The sequence below is a fragment of the Dermacentor andersoni genome, unplaced genomic scaffold (genome assembly GCF_023375885.2).
Source record: "Dermacentor andersoni unplaced genomic scaffold, qqDerAnde1_hic_scaffold ctg00000039.1, whole genome shotgun sequence".
Taxonomy (NCBI): domain Eukaryota; kingdom Metazoa; phylum Arthropoda; class Arachnida; order Ixodida; family Ixodidae; genus Dermacentor; species Dermacentor andersoni.
Genome location: NW_027314752.1, coordinates 6100142 through 6117864, shown reverse-complemented (window position 1 = coordinate 6117864; position 17723 = coordinate 6100142).

The following is a 17723-nucleotide window of genomic DNA, read 5'->3' as shown; positions in this document are numbered from 1 at the left end:
TCTTTCACATGCCCATCGCTTCCACCCGCCACCCAAAGGGTGATGTCGTCCGCGTAGAGGCTGTGTCCGAGTCCTTCTATCTTTTCGAGTCTCGCAGGAAGACCGATCATTGCCACGTTGAATAGAAAGGGAGATAGGACTGAGCCCTGCGGGTTACTCCTATTACCTAGCCTGAGCGCGTCCGATTTGGATTCTCCAATTGAAATCTTTGCGGTACGATCTGTCAAGAAGTCTTTGATGTACGCGTATGTTTTACGTCCTACATCCAGCTTTCGGAGATTTTGTAGTATGGCCATGTGCGTGACGGTGTCAAAGGCCTTAGTTAGATCGAGACCTAGTATTGCCTTAATGTCTAGACTTTTCTCACCCGCATCTGTGATGTGATGTTTTAGTTTGAGCATAATATCATGCGTCGATAACTTTGGTCGAAATCCAAACATGGTATGTGGGTAAAGTCCTCCATCATCCATGTATTTCGTGAGACGTGTGAGAACCACATGTTCCATGACTTTACCGACGCAGGATGTGAGTGATATGGGCCTTAAGTTCTTCAGTTGGGGTTTCTTTCCAGGCTTTGGTATAAAAATGGTTTGGCTTGATTTCCATTGCCTTGGAATGCTGCCTTGCTCCCAGCAGTTATACATTTAGTCCGTGAGAGCTCGGATGGATACATCGGCGAGGTTCCTGAGTGTTTTGCTGCTTATCCCATCAGGTCCTGGTGCATATTTCGAGTTGAGCCTGGTAAGTTCATATCTGACTTCTGCCTCCGTAATAGGGGTATCAAGATCAGGATTCTCGTTACCTAGGTAATCCGGAAGTAGTTCTCTATCCGCATCTCCAACGTACATCTTTTGGAGCTCTCGAAAGAGCTCTTCTTCTGTACCGTTGTAGCTGTGTGTAACCTTCTGTAGAGTGTGTCTTTGTATGGTTTTTGTACTTCCGGGTTCCAAGAGGCATCGCAAAATATTTCAGGTCTTGGACATTCCTATCTGCCTTTACATCAAGTCGCAAGTGGCTTCCCACTTCTGTTGGGTTATCCTATTTGCATATATCTCGATTTCCTTGTTTAATTTCACAATTCTCTTCCTTAATTTCCGATTATGTTTTTGCTTTTTCCATCTTTTCAGCATGCTACCTTTCGCTTCCCACATGTGCAATAATCTGCTATCTATCTCCTCTATACCTGCCTCCTCTGGAACAGTTTTGGTAGCTCGTTTAAAGTTTTCTTGCAGTTTCTCTGCCCATTTCTCAATGTCCGTTATTGTGTCTTCCGCATCATCTTGTCGGATTTTGCGGAAAGAGTTCCATTCTACTAGCTTCAGTTCTCTCCCCCTCTTTTTTCCTTGGGCATGCTTGTACCGTTGTGACGACTATGTAGTGGTTACTACCTAAGCTTTCCTGCATGTTTGTCCATTGAGAAACTGCTACGTTTTTCGTAAATGTGAGATCTGGTGTCCTGTCGTTGGCTACGCTGTTTCCTATTCTGGTTGGTGCCTGACGGTCAGTTGTGAGCGTTAGTCCTTCGTGCTGAGCGTCTGCCCATAGGCTTCGGCCCTTAATGTTCTCTATGCTGTATCCCCAAGCCACGTGTGGTGCGTTAAAATCGCCGACCACGACTAGTGCCTGCTTGTGCGCTAAGCTCAACACTTCGTGGAAGAGTGGGCCGAATTCGGGCTTGTGCCGGGGTGGACTATATATGTTCAGAATAAATAGGCTTCCCTCTTTTTACGGGAGGGGATTATTTTAATCTGGACGTGGTCTATGCCGCGCACACCGGTATCGTGCTCGACAGCCGAGAGGTTTCTGTGAATCAGCGTCGTGACTGTTGCCTTCTCGCCTGAAGCACTGTACGATTTGTACCCCGATAATATTGCGATCCCCCTGGTTTCCTGCATGGCGATGACACCTGGCGCCTCCTTACTTGTTACGAACTGCTGCACGTTTCCTCGCTTGCGACGATACCCGCGGCAGTTCCATTGCCAAATCGCGTATTGGTTACTCGGCACCATGTTGATTTATCTGTTCTTCCCCGGTGGCCTTGCTATTTTCTAGCGCATTCGGCCTGCTATACGGTTTGCTTTTAACCGGTCCTGCACCTGCCGGCCTAATATCCTTTGGTGTGCTTTCTAGTGCCGCTCCTCAATTCTCTAATCCATCGAATTGTTGTTTAATCTCTACATGCATGTTTGTGATTTGTTGCTGTAACCCATCGAACATTCCTTTAAACGTTCCCATAACCTCGCTGATTGCAAAGACACTCTTTTCTTCAGCCGTTTCTTGCGCTCTCGTTTTGTGTGGTGGTGCTTCTCCGTTCGCTTGCGTGGGAACGGGCGTTGGAGCCCGACTACGCATCGACGTCGTACTGGCGGAGGGTGCGTTGCCATTCTTTTGTTGGTGAAGCTTCGCGTTTTCTGCCCTAAGCTGCTTGATCTCATCTTTAAGCGTTGCATTCTCTCGGGTAATCTGTTCAAACGTGTATCTAATCTGTGTCATTTCCTGTTCTAGGGTGGACCCTTTAACTTTAGGTGATTGAGTAGCAGTGCCGGAGACTGTGCTTGCCCAGCTCACCTGTGCTGTGCTCCCGTCTCTCCCTCTATTAGTTCTCGAACCAGACCTCGACCTTGATCTCGTCCACGATCTGGTCCTGGACCTGGACCTGGAGCGTTCGCGACCGGCTTCCCCTGGGACGGAACCGGAGCGGTGTCTTCCATAGTTTTTCCTGGTTGTTGCTTCTCTGTCGGTTGAGGGCTGCTTGCTCGCTACAGTCTCATGATTATTGTTGTTGCTCCCTCTGTTTTCTTTGAAGTTGCGGTAGTAGTACTCTTCCTTTCCGGCCACTTCTTCTTCCCTCCTCCGTCACTCCCAGTGGCGTCTCATGACCAGGTACGGTATCTTGTATCTTGCTTGGCACTTCTTGTCTCCCGTGGGGTGGTCTTTGCCGCACAGTTGGCACTCCGCATCACAGTTGTGATCCTGCTGTGGATTCTTGCACCCACACTCCCGGCAAATCTTGTCTTCAGGGTTGGGGCACACGTCAGCCCTGTGCCCTGTTCTTCCGCATCCATAGCATGTGTCGATGTGTTTTTTTATACAATGAGCATTGGATAAGCATCGCTCCATACCTCACATATCTTGGGACGTGAAAACCTCCAAATAAAATGATCACGTTGTCTGTGTTACCCATTCTCTTGGCGTGCAAGACTCCAGGATTGCGTGGCGTGACCAAACTGGTCACTATGTCCTCCGGACTCTCCTCTTGGGATATTACTCTGATGAGACCCTTCAATGTATTATCAGGAGCTGCTCTGTAAGCACTTGCTTCGTATTCTTGTTGTTCAAGGCGTAGCTTATTGATAGCCCCATATTTCCTGGCCCGGTCCTCGGAAGGCGTGCTGAGCACCACTATATTTGGTTTGCTGTTTATGCATACGCTGTCTTCCTCCGCTGTCTCTCGGCCGGCCCCGGCATCGTTGCGCAGACAGTAGTAAATGCGATCCAGTTCGTAGTCTGATACCTTAAGTCCGCCGCGTGGACGCACGATAACCCTGTAGTCTTCTTTAGGCAGGTTAGGCAGCCTACTTGCTTTGATGATTTGTCGCACCTTGCGTTCGTTCTTCCATTTGTTTCTATTTTTTGCTTCCCCGACGAAGGTTCTTCTCTGCTGCTCGCGTCCCGCCAATCCGGCCCCACCGCTGCATCGCTTCTTTGTGGCTCTTCTAACTTCGCACCAACCTGATTCTTTTCCGAACTCCTCCAGTTGCATTTCTTCGCCTTCCACGCTCATGACTTCCATTATGAAGTAGGGCCTGGGTAACTTCGTCGGTAGGCCGAGCTCTCTCAGCCACCGCTGCGGCGGAGCCGTTCGAGGTGTCGAGGCGTTCTAGTTAGGTGTAGATCTCCCACGACGCGTAGCGAGAGGAAGGAACGATTGACGGCCGAAAACGGGCCCATCTGGTAGAGAATGGGGTCCTTGGACTCCTTGGCACCTGTTCTATTGAAGATCAATAGATTTCTCCACAACATGCAATTTTCCGCCGAGAATCATAAGAAAATGCGGAGCTGACGCGATGTGCATCCGCACTCCACGGCTTCTTCTTCTTCTTCTCGACGCCAAAGACTTGAGAAATTACAGACCAATCAGTTACTGTCAGTTGCCTACAAACTATTTATTAAGGTAATCGCAAATAGGATCAAGAACACCTTAGATTTTTGTCAAGCAAAGGACCAGGCAGGATTCCGTAATGGCTACTGAACCATAGACCATATTCACACTATCAATCAGGTGATAGATAAATGTGCGGAATATAACCAGCCCCTATATACAGCTTTCATTTACTTCGAGAAAGCGTTTGATTCTGTCGAAACCTCAGCCGTCATGGAGGCATTACGGAATCAGGGTGTAGACGAGCCATATTTGAAAATACTGAATGATATCTATAGTGGTTCCACAGCCACCGTAGTCCTCCATAAAGAAAGCAACAAAATCCCAATAAAGAAAGGGGTCAGGCAGGAAGATACGATCTCTCCAATGCTATTCACAGCGTGTTTACGGGAGGTATTCAGAGACCTGGATTGAGAAGAATTGGGGATAAAATTTAATGGAGAATACCTTAGTAACTTGCGATTCGCTGATGATATTGCCTTGCTTAGTAACTCAGGCGACCAATTGTACTGCAAAGCAGAAGGGTGGGTCTAAAAATTAATCTGCATAAAACTTAAGTAATGTTTAATAGTGTCGGAAGAGAACAGCATTTTAAAATAGGTAGCCAGGCACCTATAGTGGTAAGGGAATACATCTACTTAGGGCAGATAGTGACGGCGGATCCGCATCACGAGAAGGAAATATTCAGAACAATAAGTATGGGCTCGGGTGCCTTTGGCAGGCATTCTCAGATCATGAACAGTAGGTTGCCATTATCCCTTAAGAGAAATGTGTATAATAGCTGTGTCTTACCAGTACTCACCTACGGGGCAGAAACCTGGAGGCTTACGAAAAGGGGTCTACTTAAATTGAGGACGACGCAATGAGCTATGGAAAGAAGAATGATGGGTCTAACTTTAAGGGATAAGCAGATTGGCTGAGGGAACAAACGCGAGTTAATGACATCTTCGTTGAAATCAAGAAAAAGAAATGGGCATGGGCCGGACATGTAATGAGGAGGGAAGATAACCGATGGTCATTCAGAGTTACGGAGTGGATTCCATGGTAAGGGAGGCATAGCAGGGGGCGGCAGAAAGTTAGGTGGGCGGATGAGATTAAGAAGTTTCAGGGACGAGATGACCACAATTATTACATGACCGGGGTTGTTGGAGAAGTATGGGAGAGGCCTTTGGCCTGCAGAGGGCGTAACCAGGCTGATATATATATATATATATATATATATATATATATATATATATATATATATATGTATATATACATATATATATATATATATATATATATATATATAAAACCAACAGCACGAGCGGTAGGCTAGATCACGGATGTTCCCAAGGATGGCACAAATATTTCGGTCTTTTATTGCTTATACAGTGCAGCTGATAAGACTCCTTGGAGGTGAAGTATAACTATACGGTACAATCTGTAAGTAAAAAAAAGATTTTTCATGCTACGCCTATAGAGGTGTAGACCAAAATATACAAATGCTACGTAGCTCGGCTAAATGAACGTAAGTTTGTTTTCCATCGCTTGTAGAGACTCAGTTTTTTTTTTGCAATTCGCCGAATAAAATATATAGTCTTAGTTAATTAATCAACTTGGATGAAAAGTGTCAATGAGAAAATTGTAGAGCACCACAAGGAACTTCCGATACAGCTTTCTGTAAGTCAGTACGTGCAACATAAAGAATGCTTTTGGAATGTGAAAGAGGCCCGCGAATACACGCAAAGTACCTCGAGCGGCCTGTCGCGCGCCATTTTTGTGTGTATTTGCGAGCTTGCTTCGCACTCAAAAAAACACTTACATGTTGCACGTATTGAGCAACAGAAAGCTGTATCGAGAGTTTTTCATGTTGCTCTATGACTTTCTCAATGACACATTTTCATCTAGTTATAATAATTGAGAAGTTGAATAATTATTTAGCACAAGTTAAATGATTACGCGGATTCCAAAAAATGACATGAGTGTCTACAAGCGACGGCAAAGAAGATTACCTTGGTTCTGTCGAGCTATGAAGCAACTGCATATTTCTGATATTTGGGCCAAGTTAACTGAAGCACCCTGTATATGACTATCCTTCTCGTCGAAAGGCTGATGTTAAGGCGTGTGTAAGCTTTAAATCTCTTTCAAAGCGTCATATTATTTTTTGCTTGGGCAGTGAGGGAAATAAAGCGACATTCCTTGTCACACACATCGTAAGTTTCGAACTCTCTTGCTCGACGCCCACACTGGAACCATCCCAAGGCGTAAATGTGTAAGTCGTACAATCCGAAGAATGAAGGCCTTTCGGCCTTGCAGCGACCACTGAGACATTTTGCTAACTCCTCACACGAGTGTAGAAATAATAGACGCGCGAAGAAAGTGCCTAAGGTACGGCCTCCATTGCTAGGCGACAGCCGGCTAGGCGGAGCATGGGCACAGTGCGGCCCACCCATAAGGAACCTCATGCAAGGAATTGCTTCATGCGTAACGTGGGACCAACGTCGCCTTCTACTCAACAAGAGAAGTAAAAAAAATGCTTTTGATTGTTCTGTCATAGCTCGCCAGAGCACGCTGATGCTTTTAAAGTGTTGCTTAGCGGCATAATATAGTTCGTAATTTGCCTCCTGTACACGTGGCACCATGAATGCAGCTGTATTAAGAGGTAAGCTTGCTGCTAGGAAGCTAAAGCTTGTGTCCAAGCAAGTTAAGAAAAGTCAGGTTTGGAAACATTTCCTGGAAGATGTGGACGTGTAAAAGCTGCAAAGATTTCTTAGCATATGATGGTGGGAAGACAGGAACGTCGCACCAGAACCGCCACAACTGCAAGGCTGCCGATGAAACCGCTTCCATTAATTCGTTCTTCACCGAGAAGCAACCCTAGGTTTCATCTACCGTTAAGGGTAATCTTACCGGCGGTTTGGGTGAAGTGGTGCGCAGAAGATATGCGGCCATTTCGCGTTGTTGGCGACGACGGCTTCCTAAAAGTTGCAGACGAATTGATTGCTCGCCATGATCATGTCCGCGCTAACTCATTACGATGTGATAGAAAACCCCCTGGATACAAGGGAAATCTACTCTCGCAAGACGACCATAAGGCCTTGTTGACGGAGGTCATTGAATTCTTGGAACCCTTCAAGGAGGCCAGCGAAAACCTTGCGCAGAACAAACTTGTAAAACTGCCCCTCGTATTGATGTACTAAACAAAACTGAGAAAGCACCTTACTGCTGCTTCGACAGACTGACCAGAAGTGTGCAAGCTCAAGTCGAGGACGCTAGAACGTCTTCAAATAAAAATGCCTATAGGAGAGCTTCACAAAATCGCAACGCTCTTGTGGTCGCCTTTTCGCAATCTCCGCGTGCTTGATGAGCAGGAGAGGAAAACTGTTCGCGACAGAGTACGCGTAGTTGATTGTTGTACATTTGCGTTTTGCACAACGAGAAACGAGCACAAACCAGCTGGATAATGAACCCCCAGCGAAGCGTACGGTCCTTGCCGAATTTAAGGAGTGGCACGATGCAGCGGAAAGTCAGCCTGCCGACAGTGAGCTTGACAGTTACCTTCGGGACAGTGACTCGTGTGAGGACATTGAGAAACTGCTTGAATGGTGTGAAGCCCAGTGCAGGAAATACGAGAACTTTTTTTTGCCTTTTACTAGTTTTTAAGACTCCTATTCCTGCGGCATCGTTCTCGGGTGTGGTATTTTTGTGTCACTGGGTGTTATTTTAAGCGTACTTTCTGTCTTTATTTCATGCGAAAGGCAGATACCTTCCTATCTGGAAGAGCATTAGGTATGGTGCGGGTCAGGTTGATTACATTTATGTTCATTTTAATTTATTTAGGAGAACTGTAGCCCTCACTTGAGGGCCATTACAGGAGAGGAAAAAAATAAAAATTTAAATTTCAACATTGACAATAAAACGTTGTACATCATTGTCAAACACAAATTCGCGCAGGCAGGATGAACAAATATACACAGAATAACAGTAAGCATGATCAAGTCTGAATTATTCCGCTGCCTGTAATACAATTCTAATCCGCTTCTATCACTTCTATCCGCTTTAGATATTTATATTGTACGTGGCGATTACGTTTGAATGTCGACGTTGCAATAAGAACAATTTATATTTCATCTGTTTTTTGCTGATGAAAGATAAAAATATAATATGTGAAAAACATTTTTTATCTTGCTGCAACAAATAAGTATTCAAGAGCCCAGTTTAAAAAAAATCGTGTAACTATTGTTTTCAACATGAGTGTAGAAGAGATCTTCAACCAAAATGTCCCGGGTTCACTTCTATCGGCTTCTTCAATTTAGATGTACACACCTTTTAAATAAATTTTGTTGCCTTTTTTAATTGCTACTACACTTTTATTGTAATGACCTTCCATGTACCACATGTACAGGTACCACATTTCATTTACATTCCTCGGTATTACGTGCCAAAGCACAATATGATTACGAGGCACGCCACAGCGGGGACCGGAATAATTTCGACCACCTGCAATTCTTCAAGGTGCACCTAAGTATAAGTACACGGGTGTTCTTGCGTTTCACCCATATCGAAATGTGGCCGCCATGGCCGCAGCAATCATACCACCGCGGGTGAAGCAATATTTTCATGCATGTACGCACCAGACTTTCCGTCTGTTAGCCCGCTACAAAGCGCAAGACAACAATAATAATCATCCCCAAGAACACAGATTGTTAGCGGGCCCGGGTCGGGCTTGGTCATGAAAACGCGCGCTCTGGCTAAGTTTAGTAATGAACGCTGGGGTCCTGGCTGCGTCCGGGCTTGGAACGATGGGCCCCGGGCGGAGCCGAGCTGGGCTCGATCTTGTGCGCCCGGGCCCTGGCCGGGCCGGTGCAGAGCTCTAGGCCAGGCGCCGTATATCTCAGGAGAATAAATAATTTATCTCTGTGGAATCTTGTTGAGTTTTGATGCGTGCCAGTTGTCGCCATCCTGTGGCCTGAAGGATGAAGGTGCTTGCCATTTCACGACTTCAGATGGTGGCGAAAAATCGGTCTCCTTTCAAGCAGAAAAGGGGCTTCTGGACTGGAACATAATTACTTACTGTCACCGTCGTTATCTTGGCAGCATTCCCTTGTCCGCATACCCTTTTCTGCATTGCTGTTGGAGAGCCGCTCTTTGGCTTAATCGAGGTAGCTCATGAAACAGTTCTTCAGAAAAGTCTGCTACTGCAAAGCCGACAACGTTGCGCCTGGGTTGGAGCATTCTATGAAGTAATAAACCGCCTGAAGCAACACTAGTCGTGTCCGTTGGAATGGATCTTGATTCGATTATTGTTTGACGGAGCGTCACCGCTTTAGAAGCGACACTTTCATGAATTTCTAGTTGTACGATTATATGGATCTCTTGTCCCGTTGCCTGTAGATATTAGGCTAATGCTTGAGACAAGCAGATGGCTCGTTCTTGAATGAATTGAACGAATTTGCGAAAAACATTTATTTTGGCCTTTTGCCACCGACTATTTTTTCAGGATATTCCCCACTCGAAAAAAAAGAACGCTTCTTAGAACCTCCATCACCATGCTCCTGAGTACCTGTGGCCTCAAGCGGTGGTAATCCACGAGAGGGATGAACCTATTGTGGACTACATGCTCCACAACGTCAAAAATGTCAACGCTAAGCTTTTGCTATGGTAACTCGGGCCAAACCGTGCGCTGTAAGAGTACATAGAGCGTCTTTTTAGATTGATTTGCCTCCCAGTGCACGCAACAGTTCTTTAGGGCCATTTCAACTTCCTTGTTCATCCTAGCTCAAAATAAATGCTCGCAAAGTATAGTATTTGTACCTGTCATACTGTCGTGCGACTTATGTTTCGTGACGATCATTTCAACTGGAGATGACGGAACGATAAGTAGCTCTACGCAGAGTGGTGAATTAACCACCACTGACAGTTCCTCACGAATGCTGCAGAATGTCTTGTTTTCTAGAATGGACTTTTGCGGCAGCCCGGAAATCTTTAAGAAGTACATAAGCTGTTACAGGCACCATTTGTTGAAGAAGGCTTGCTTTAATTCATATTTAGTTACACAAGAAGTCTGCACAAGCCACATAACGTCTCTTTCCCTCACAAGCTCCGTTTCTGGTTTAGGGAAATAAGGGAAAGATCTTGTGTCGCCGGGTTCGTAGACCCATTTTTGTGCCCAGCAGCGAAATTCTTGAGAAGGAGCCTTGCATTCCTGCGTGCAGTAAGAGAGGGCGCCTTCCAGATAATTGTAAGAATAGCAAAGGAACGAACGCTTGATGTCATCGTTCTCTAGTCCAGGTGCATGATAATGATTTGCGTTCTCCCACCGAGCTTTCTTGCTCAGCTGGTGTCCGAGTGCATGCTACAAAACATATACTGCTCATTTGATGTCCGTCTGTTTACATCAGTACTCTTGCAAGCTCGCAGTCAGATGCATCGGTCGTCATAAACACTGGTACGCTCTGGTCAAACATTTCAATTATTGCACTTGATAAAGAAGTTGTTTGACTTCGTTGAAAATAATGTTTGCTTCTGCTGACTACACAAAAGTTTCATTTCGACACAGTAAATGCCTCATAGGTTGCACCATCTGCGGCAACCAAGCGACAAACTTCGAATAGTGTTCCCACGTTCCAAGGAATAAGCGGAGGGTGGTTACGTTTCGCGGTACCGGCATGTTCACGGTATGGTGTACTTGATTTGACAGCTGACCTGCACAATTAACGTTTTCTCCTAGAAATGTCAATTCTCCAACGTAAGAAATGACTCCTTCAAGCCTCCTTCTTTGACCTTCTGCAGCATAGCTTCAACATTCCAAAGGACTTCTTATGCACATTTCTCGAAACCGATAACGGCATCGGTGTGGAATTATAAACCATAGAACCTATCAATAATTCTTTATATTACCTTTTTAAATGCTGCGTAGGCAGACGCTAACCCAGGGGCAGACTCTTTAAACTGCGCGCATCCTTCATGATTTATGAAGGCAGTGAGGTCTCTCCTATCACGATGCAGGAGAATAAGATTGAAACAGAAAGCCACCTGAAGCTTTGAATAGCGAGTAGCCTCTACTGGCGCGTAAACGAGCCCCTTCATGTGGGGTAGTAGAAGATAATCAGGAACAATGGACGTAGCTTACTCGCTAATGTCAGCGCCTACCATGATGTTGCCTTCCTGCTTGTCAGCTTCCACAATGGGATTATCCCATTCAGAAATGTCAATGCCCTCTCTGATGTTATAGTTCAGGAACATGAAAGCTATGCTGGCACAACTGCCCAAAGAGAAAATAGAAACGACCAAGCTCAACAGTTACTGGCTCCATCTTGGAATTGTTATTAGGATTACAATAAAATATCTAGCAAGGCCTAACACAAAACCGAAAAGCATAGCAAACTCATGTGCTAAGGCTGGGGGAATGTATCCGCGATGTTCACTTCTTCACTTGCTACAGTTGGCGCTCCACAGGCAATTGCTGGATTGCAGTGTACAGTGCTCGAAGGAGCAACAAGCCCTGTAGGCTCCGGAAATTCGATTCATCAATACTTAGCGCTGATATGTTGAGGGTTTCGTGCCAAATCAGAGAAGTGCTTCCATGAACTACATCAAACAGAACGTGTGAATAGAATAATCAAGTAAGGAAATACCCTAATAAAATAGTAGTGAAACGCTAGGAAAATCCTTATTTAGCCTTTCTTCAATTCAAATAGAGACAAACGAATTCGAGTGAACAAGAAGTGTCAACCTGACATCAGTAGCGTGCACATTTATGTGAACACCAGCACTTGTGGAATGTGAAATGACTAGAACTTCTTCGGAACTGCCATGTGACGAGTAGTGTTTGTTGCTAAACTCAAACTCATGGGCATGCCCTGTCCTCCTACATATACGCTGAAAATGACCTGTCCGACCACAAAATGAGCAACTTTAGTGTAGAGTGAAACAAATATGGAAACTTCGAGTGCGCGCGCTTGTGAACACGTGGAGGCTTGCGGTGCTGTGACGCACATAAGCCATTAACATACCTTGACAAATTGCGTTGGACATTTATTGTTGCCGAGCATAAAATTCCCATGCGTGATGAACATAGAGTGCGCTTGTGATGGTGTCTCGAAATAGAGTGCAGGGCTCTATAGTTAGTTGCCCACCTGGCCGCACTGCACTGGAACTTACATTGCATACATGAAGTAAATCGCTAAACCCTTCAGTAAACACGTGCGCGTACGTGGTTCGTGCGCGCTGTCGGAAACTTCGCTCTGACATCTTCCTGTTAAAAAAGGGGCACGACGATGCGAGCTCTCGTAACTCGGCGATATGCTCGCGCGTATTTTGCCAGCGGAGATGTAAAAGAAGACATTCTACTTCCACATTGCTCGTTGTCGTGAACTGCTGGTAAAGGCAGCGCTGGCCGCGCCTTCCCTTCTCCCAGTGTAACTTCTCCTTTACAACCGGTCTCAGTCTTGGTCATAATAATAATAATAATAATAATAATAATAATAATAATAATAATAATAATAATAATAATAATAATAATAATAATAATAATAATAATAAGCTTTATTTCCATCAGTGGTGAAGGAGACTGCGGATAAAAGTCGCTTTAGAGGCAAGCGACTTCACTAGAGCCCGCAGCCTCCTTTACAAGACAAACAGCGATTGAACAGGAAATACATATACATATCAATTGACCAGATGTGAAATTTGCGCAAAAAATAAACGCAAAAACATAAATTACCTGAAAAGCGCTCTTCAATTATTTAAGAAAGATTGAGTGACAAAACGTTGACACAAAGCTCGTACATCAGTTATATAAATATCAAGACGTGATTTCAGAAACAAATTTAAAAGTGTTGGTAGTGTGTATGATATCTTTTGTGTAGAATAATTGGCACACGGAGTGACTACCTACCGCTGTTCCGTACGCCTTGCGATGTAAGAATGTGTGTTCCTGGTGAGATTAGATAACTCATGAAGAAACTTTAAATTCAATTTTACCTCCTGTCTGAGCTTGACTTAACTTGTGATGATAAAGGTTAAACACGGGTATTATATCTGCTTTTGGAAATATGTCTGATGTGTGGGCATTGTAAAGCAGGTTAAATAGCATTCGCAAAAGCTTTTTCTGAAGTATATGTATCTTTTCTAGATTCGTACGTGATGTGGTACCCCACACGAACAGACAGTAATAAGGTGTAGAAAAAAACTGCCTTTGATTTACCTTTTTCTCTTTCTCGTTGCACAGTGTTGGGTAGTGCCGGTGGCAGCCGGCAGCGAGTTCAATACGTGCTGCCCAGATAATGTAAGCAAACGCATTGCGAAGTTCTGATAAAAAATATTCTGTTCCGGAAGAAAGTATCTAATTTTCACTCAATGGCATGTTTCCCAGTGGACGACTGGTGCTATAAAAAGGTAGCGGGCAGGCCAAACGGTACAGCCGATGGTGGGCGTAGCGTACTCGCGCCAGCAAGCAAGAATAATGCGGAGCAAAGTCGTAGAATAGCAACGAAATGACATTGTCTTAAAACGGTCGTCGCAAATGTGCTGCTTAGGACTCAATGACAGACATAATTCTTACCGTGGACTGAAAACCCACTTTTTATTCCAAACACACAGATAAATATTTCATAAAAACGTCACATCGAAGGTTAAAGGAACAAAATAAAACAGGAACTAAATTCCTAACGGGAAAGTCATTTTCACAAAATAGAGAACCGCAGTGAGAACAACCATTCTTGACCACCTAAATTATAGGAAATCTATTTTAGGATGTCATTCTTTTTCTACATGATATGCAAAACAGAGACGCATGATTCGCCGTAGGGCTGCTTCATTGCGCTGAAACTTGTTTTCTTCGAAATTGTCTTCATCGATCCCCTTGTGTAGAATGCTGTCAGTGTCTTAAAGAGAATAGTTGTGCAAAATAGCAAGAACGGCATCATTTTCAATGTTTATAGATTTTTGGCTGTATAGGGGGCTCTAACCTAAAACTATTCCAAAATTTTCTATTCCGATTCTGCAATTGGCCCTCCACGATGGGCAAAAACTTTTTAGGCCTCACCCTTTCACCTGCCTGTCACGTGACGTCGTGAAAATCGCGGTAGCTGCCCATCTGATATGACGCGTAAGCACTTATTATGTATGATTTGACCGAACAAATCAAAAATAGTTAACTAGGGTGGTTGCATGGGCTAGTTGGTAATTCATGATCAAAAGTAACGTACAGCGCAAAGGACAAGGACAGCGATAGACCACATACACAGCGCTGTGTATGTCGTCTGTCGCTGTCCTTGTCCTTTGCGCTGTACGTTATTTTTGATCAAAATAGTTATTTCTGATTCGATACCTTTTCGCCGTTGGCCCTCGACTAATTGTCAAAAGTTTTTGTGCTGGACCTACTTCACCTGCCTGGCACGCGACGTCACAAAACCGCAAAAACTCACCGCGTCCAAGTTACGTGTACGCTATAAAGGTGCATTATTATGCCGAACAAAACTGAATGTTTTTCTGAATAGCCGCAGGCTGCCCCGTTTCGAAAAGAATAAAGATGGCTGCCGCAGATCGCTTAGGCACTGGCTACTGACATCTGCCGGGGAGCATGGGTTTATTACCGTATAATAAAACACTTTGCGTCGCTGTGTAACATTTTCGAGCACTTTCAGCACGTTTACGACCTCGCTCTGCCAACTCTTCTGTGAGAATCTGTTTTAGCGGAATCCTTAACCTTCGGTTGCATGCCACCGCGATTTTTGACCAGCCACCGCAAGCTATGTAAAGGACAGCGCCCCAATCACAGATGCCGGCACCACCCTGTTTATCCGGTTATTGATTATCAGTGCAATGGCTCGGCCTCATCGAATCCCTTTCCACTTGAGCGTACTCCTCGCCACTTGTAAGCCAATTAGCTAAGATAAGGCGCTCAGCGTAGGCAATGTTATTCGTTTTTCAGGCAAACAAAAGTGACCTCCTATAAACAAGCAGAGCACTCTATTTGTCTGTTCAAACAACACTGCAGGTGACCGCCTGATGCTTGCGTCGGCGGTCACGCAAATTTGACGTCAGCAGACTAGAATAAAAGTTATCGAAATAGTTTTACGTTATAGGGCCCTAGCTGACGTACAGAAGGACGAATTCCAAAGTGTTATTCTATACTTTACCAGAATTGCTAACATACCCGCGTAGGCCGGTATAACGTAAAACTATTCTAAACTTTTCTATTCCAATTCTGCAATCAGCCCACCGCGATTGCTCAAAACATTTTTGGACTACCCCCCCCCCCTTCACGTGTCTGTCACGCGACATCACGAAACCGCGATAGCTCCCCATCTGATATGACATGCACTTACTGATTATGCATAATTTGATAGAAAAAAACAAAGATAGTTACTTCTGATTCAACGCCTTGTTGCCATTAACTCTCGGCTATTGGTTCAAAGATTTAGGGCTGCACCACTTCACCAGCCTCTCACATGACGTCACAAAATCACAAATACCTACCGCGTTAAAGGTGCATTAATGTGGCAAACAAAACTGAATTTTCTTCTGAACAGCCGCAGGTGGACGCGTTCCGAAAGGACTCAAAAATGGCTGCCGCCGATCGCTCCGGCACTGGCTACTCGGCCCTGCCGGAGTGCATGGGTTTATTTGCGTATAATAAAACTTTTTGCGTGGCCGTGTAACGTTTTCGAGAACTGTGGGCACGTTTACGGCCTCTTTCTGCCGACTCTTCTTTGCTGAGGATTTTAACATCATTGCTAAGCTTCCGTTGCATGCCGCCGCGATTGTCGACGAGCAACCGCAAGGTAAGTAAGAGAAAGCGGACAAATCGCAGATGCCGGCACCACCCTCTTCTTCCGGTTATCGATGTTCAGTGCAGTAGCTCAAACTCGTCGAATCCCGCTCCACTTCAGCATGCTCCTCGCCTCTTGTGAGCCGATTGATAAGACAAGCCACACATTGCAGGCAATGCTATTCGTTTTTCCAGCAAACAATAGTGACCTCCTGTATACGAGGGGAGCATTTGATTGGCTTGTTCAGACAACCCTGCGGGTGACCGCCTGCTGTTGTGTCGGCGGTTACGTAAATTCGACGTCAGGATATTGGAATAAAACATATTGGAATAGTTTTACGTTATACGGCAACTGATCCTTCTCTAGGCATTGAGTAACAACGATCTTCTAGGCGTCTTCTGTGGTGGTCCATTGGTCACTTCCCTTGAGGCATTCCAGGATCTGTTGTATGAGTTCCACCTTAAAGAGCATTATTGTGTCGATTATGAGGACCTCTGGTTTACCGTGCAGTTGCAGGACATTCATCATAATTTAAATGGTATTATCACTTGTTTGGAACTTTGCAGTTCAGCATGTCTGTATTTGTGTACGTATATTTGCGCCACACTTCTTTCTAACCAACTACTTACTATTCACTGGATTGCCCAATGTCCAAGGAGTATAGCATCATGTTGCTGTTTTCCTGGAACCCGGTTGAAAACAAATCGAGTGCATAATTCGGTCACCGGTCTGTTGTTTTGTGGCCTTCAGTTAATTTCTTTAACGACAAATTTATTTCAATTGCACATGTACTACTAGGTATGTGCTGCTCTACTGTGAACCTTTTTACGCCAGTTTTGTGATTGGTTATGTCATGTCTGGCATGCGTTGCCCTTTTATGAAGGTCACTGACTCCAACTTTAGAAACTGCCCATTAACACTGATAATGCGCCACTGATCAATTAACCTCTTTGATGCAAACTTTCGCAGCAGCATATGCACCATTTGGCTCGGCTTTTCAATGATGCTCTTTCACGGCTATTTGCGTCACATGGCAGTGTATGCTGAATTCTTAGGGAACTTTTTTAACTATATCTTCCGTAACTAGGTATGTGCTCCAGCGCATATGGAACTCTTGAATAAAGGTCTCGTGCCCTAAACATTGTCACTGAATATGTAACCACGGGTAAGTGCTGCCCTTTTGTGAGCCTACTCACTCCAAATTTGGCCAATCGACCTTTCAATATGTGCCGCTTAGGTCATCTCTTCAATGACACTTTGTTATGTCAACTTCGCTCACACGCTAGGTGCAACAGGTTATGTACTTTTGTTTATTGATTCCCAGTGACGCAATCTTAGGGACAGATTATGCGCCACTGAATACGTGACACTATATTAAAATATTTTATACAAGATAGGTACACTGTGCATATATCATTGTGTACGCGCCATCTCTCCTAATATGTATAATATAGAACATGTGAGCAGTTTGTGTCGAAGCATAAGTAAATTGATATAAGCACAACGTCGCCAATAATTTTTAAAGGATGGATGCACGACATATTTTTGCCACTTTCGCCGCACTGTCTGTGGTGACGGCTTCAGTTTTAGTGAAGCCTCTGACGTAGCTTGTAGACATGACGATTTAATAGGAACGCTTAAAGAAAATTATGTGGGGTCACAAAGTCCCACCGGGATACCATACCCGAGAAGCTGTTTACGCTTGTGGGATGTCGTGTCTGCTGAAGGACGAATTCTAACACAAAAACGTAACAACTGTTTATTCGATTAGCGGTGGCACCGGAAGAGCATACCAACGCTAC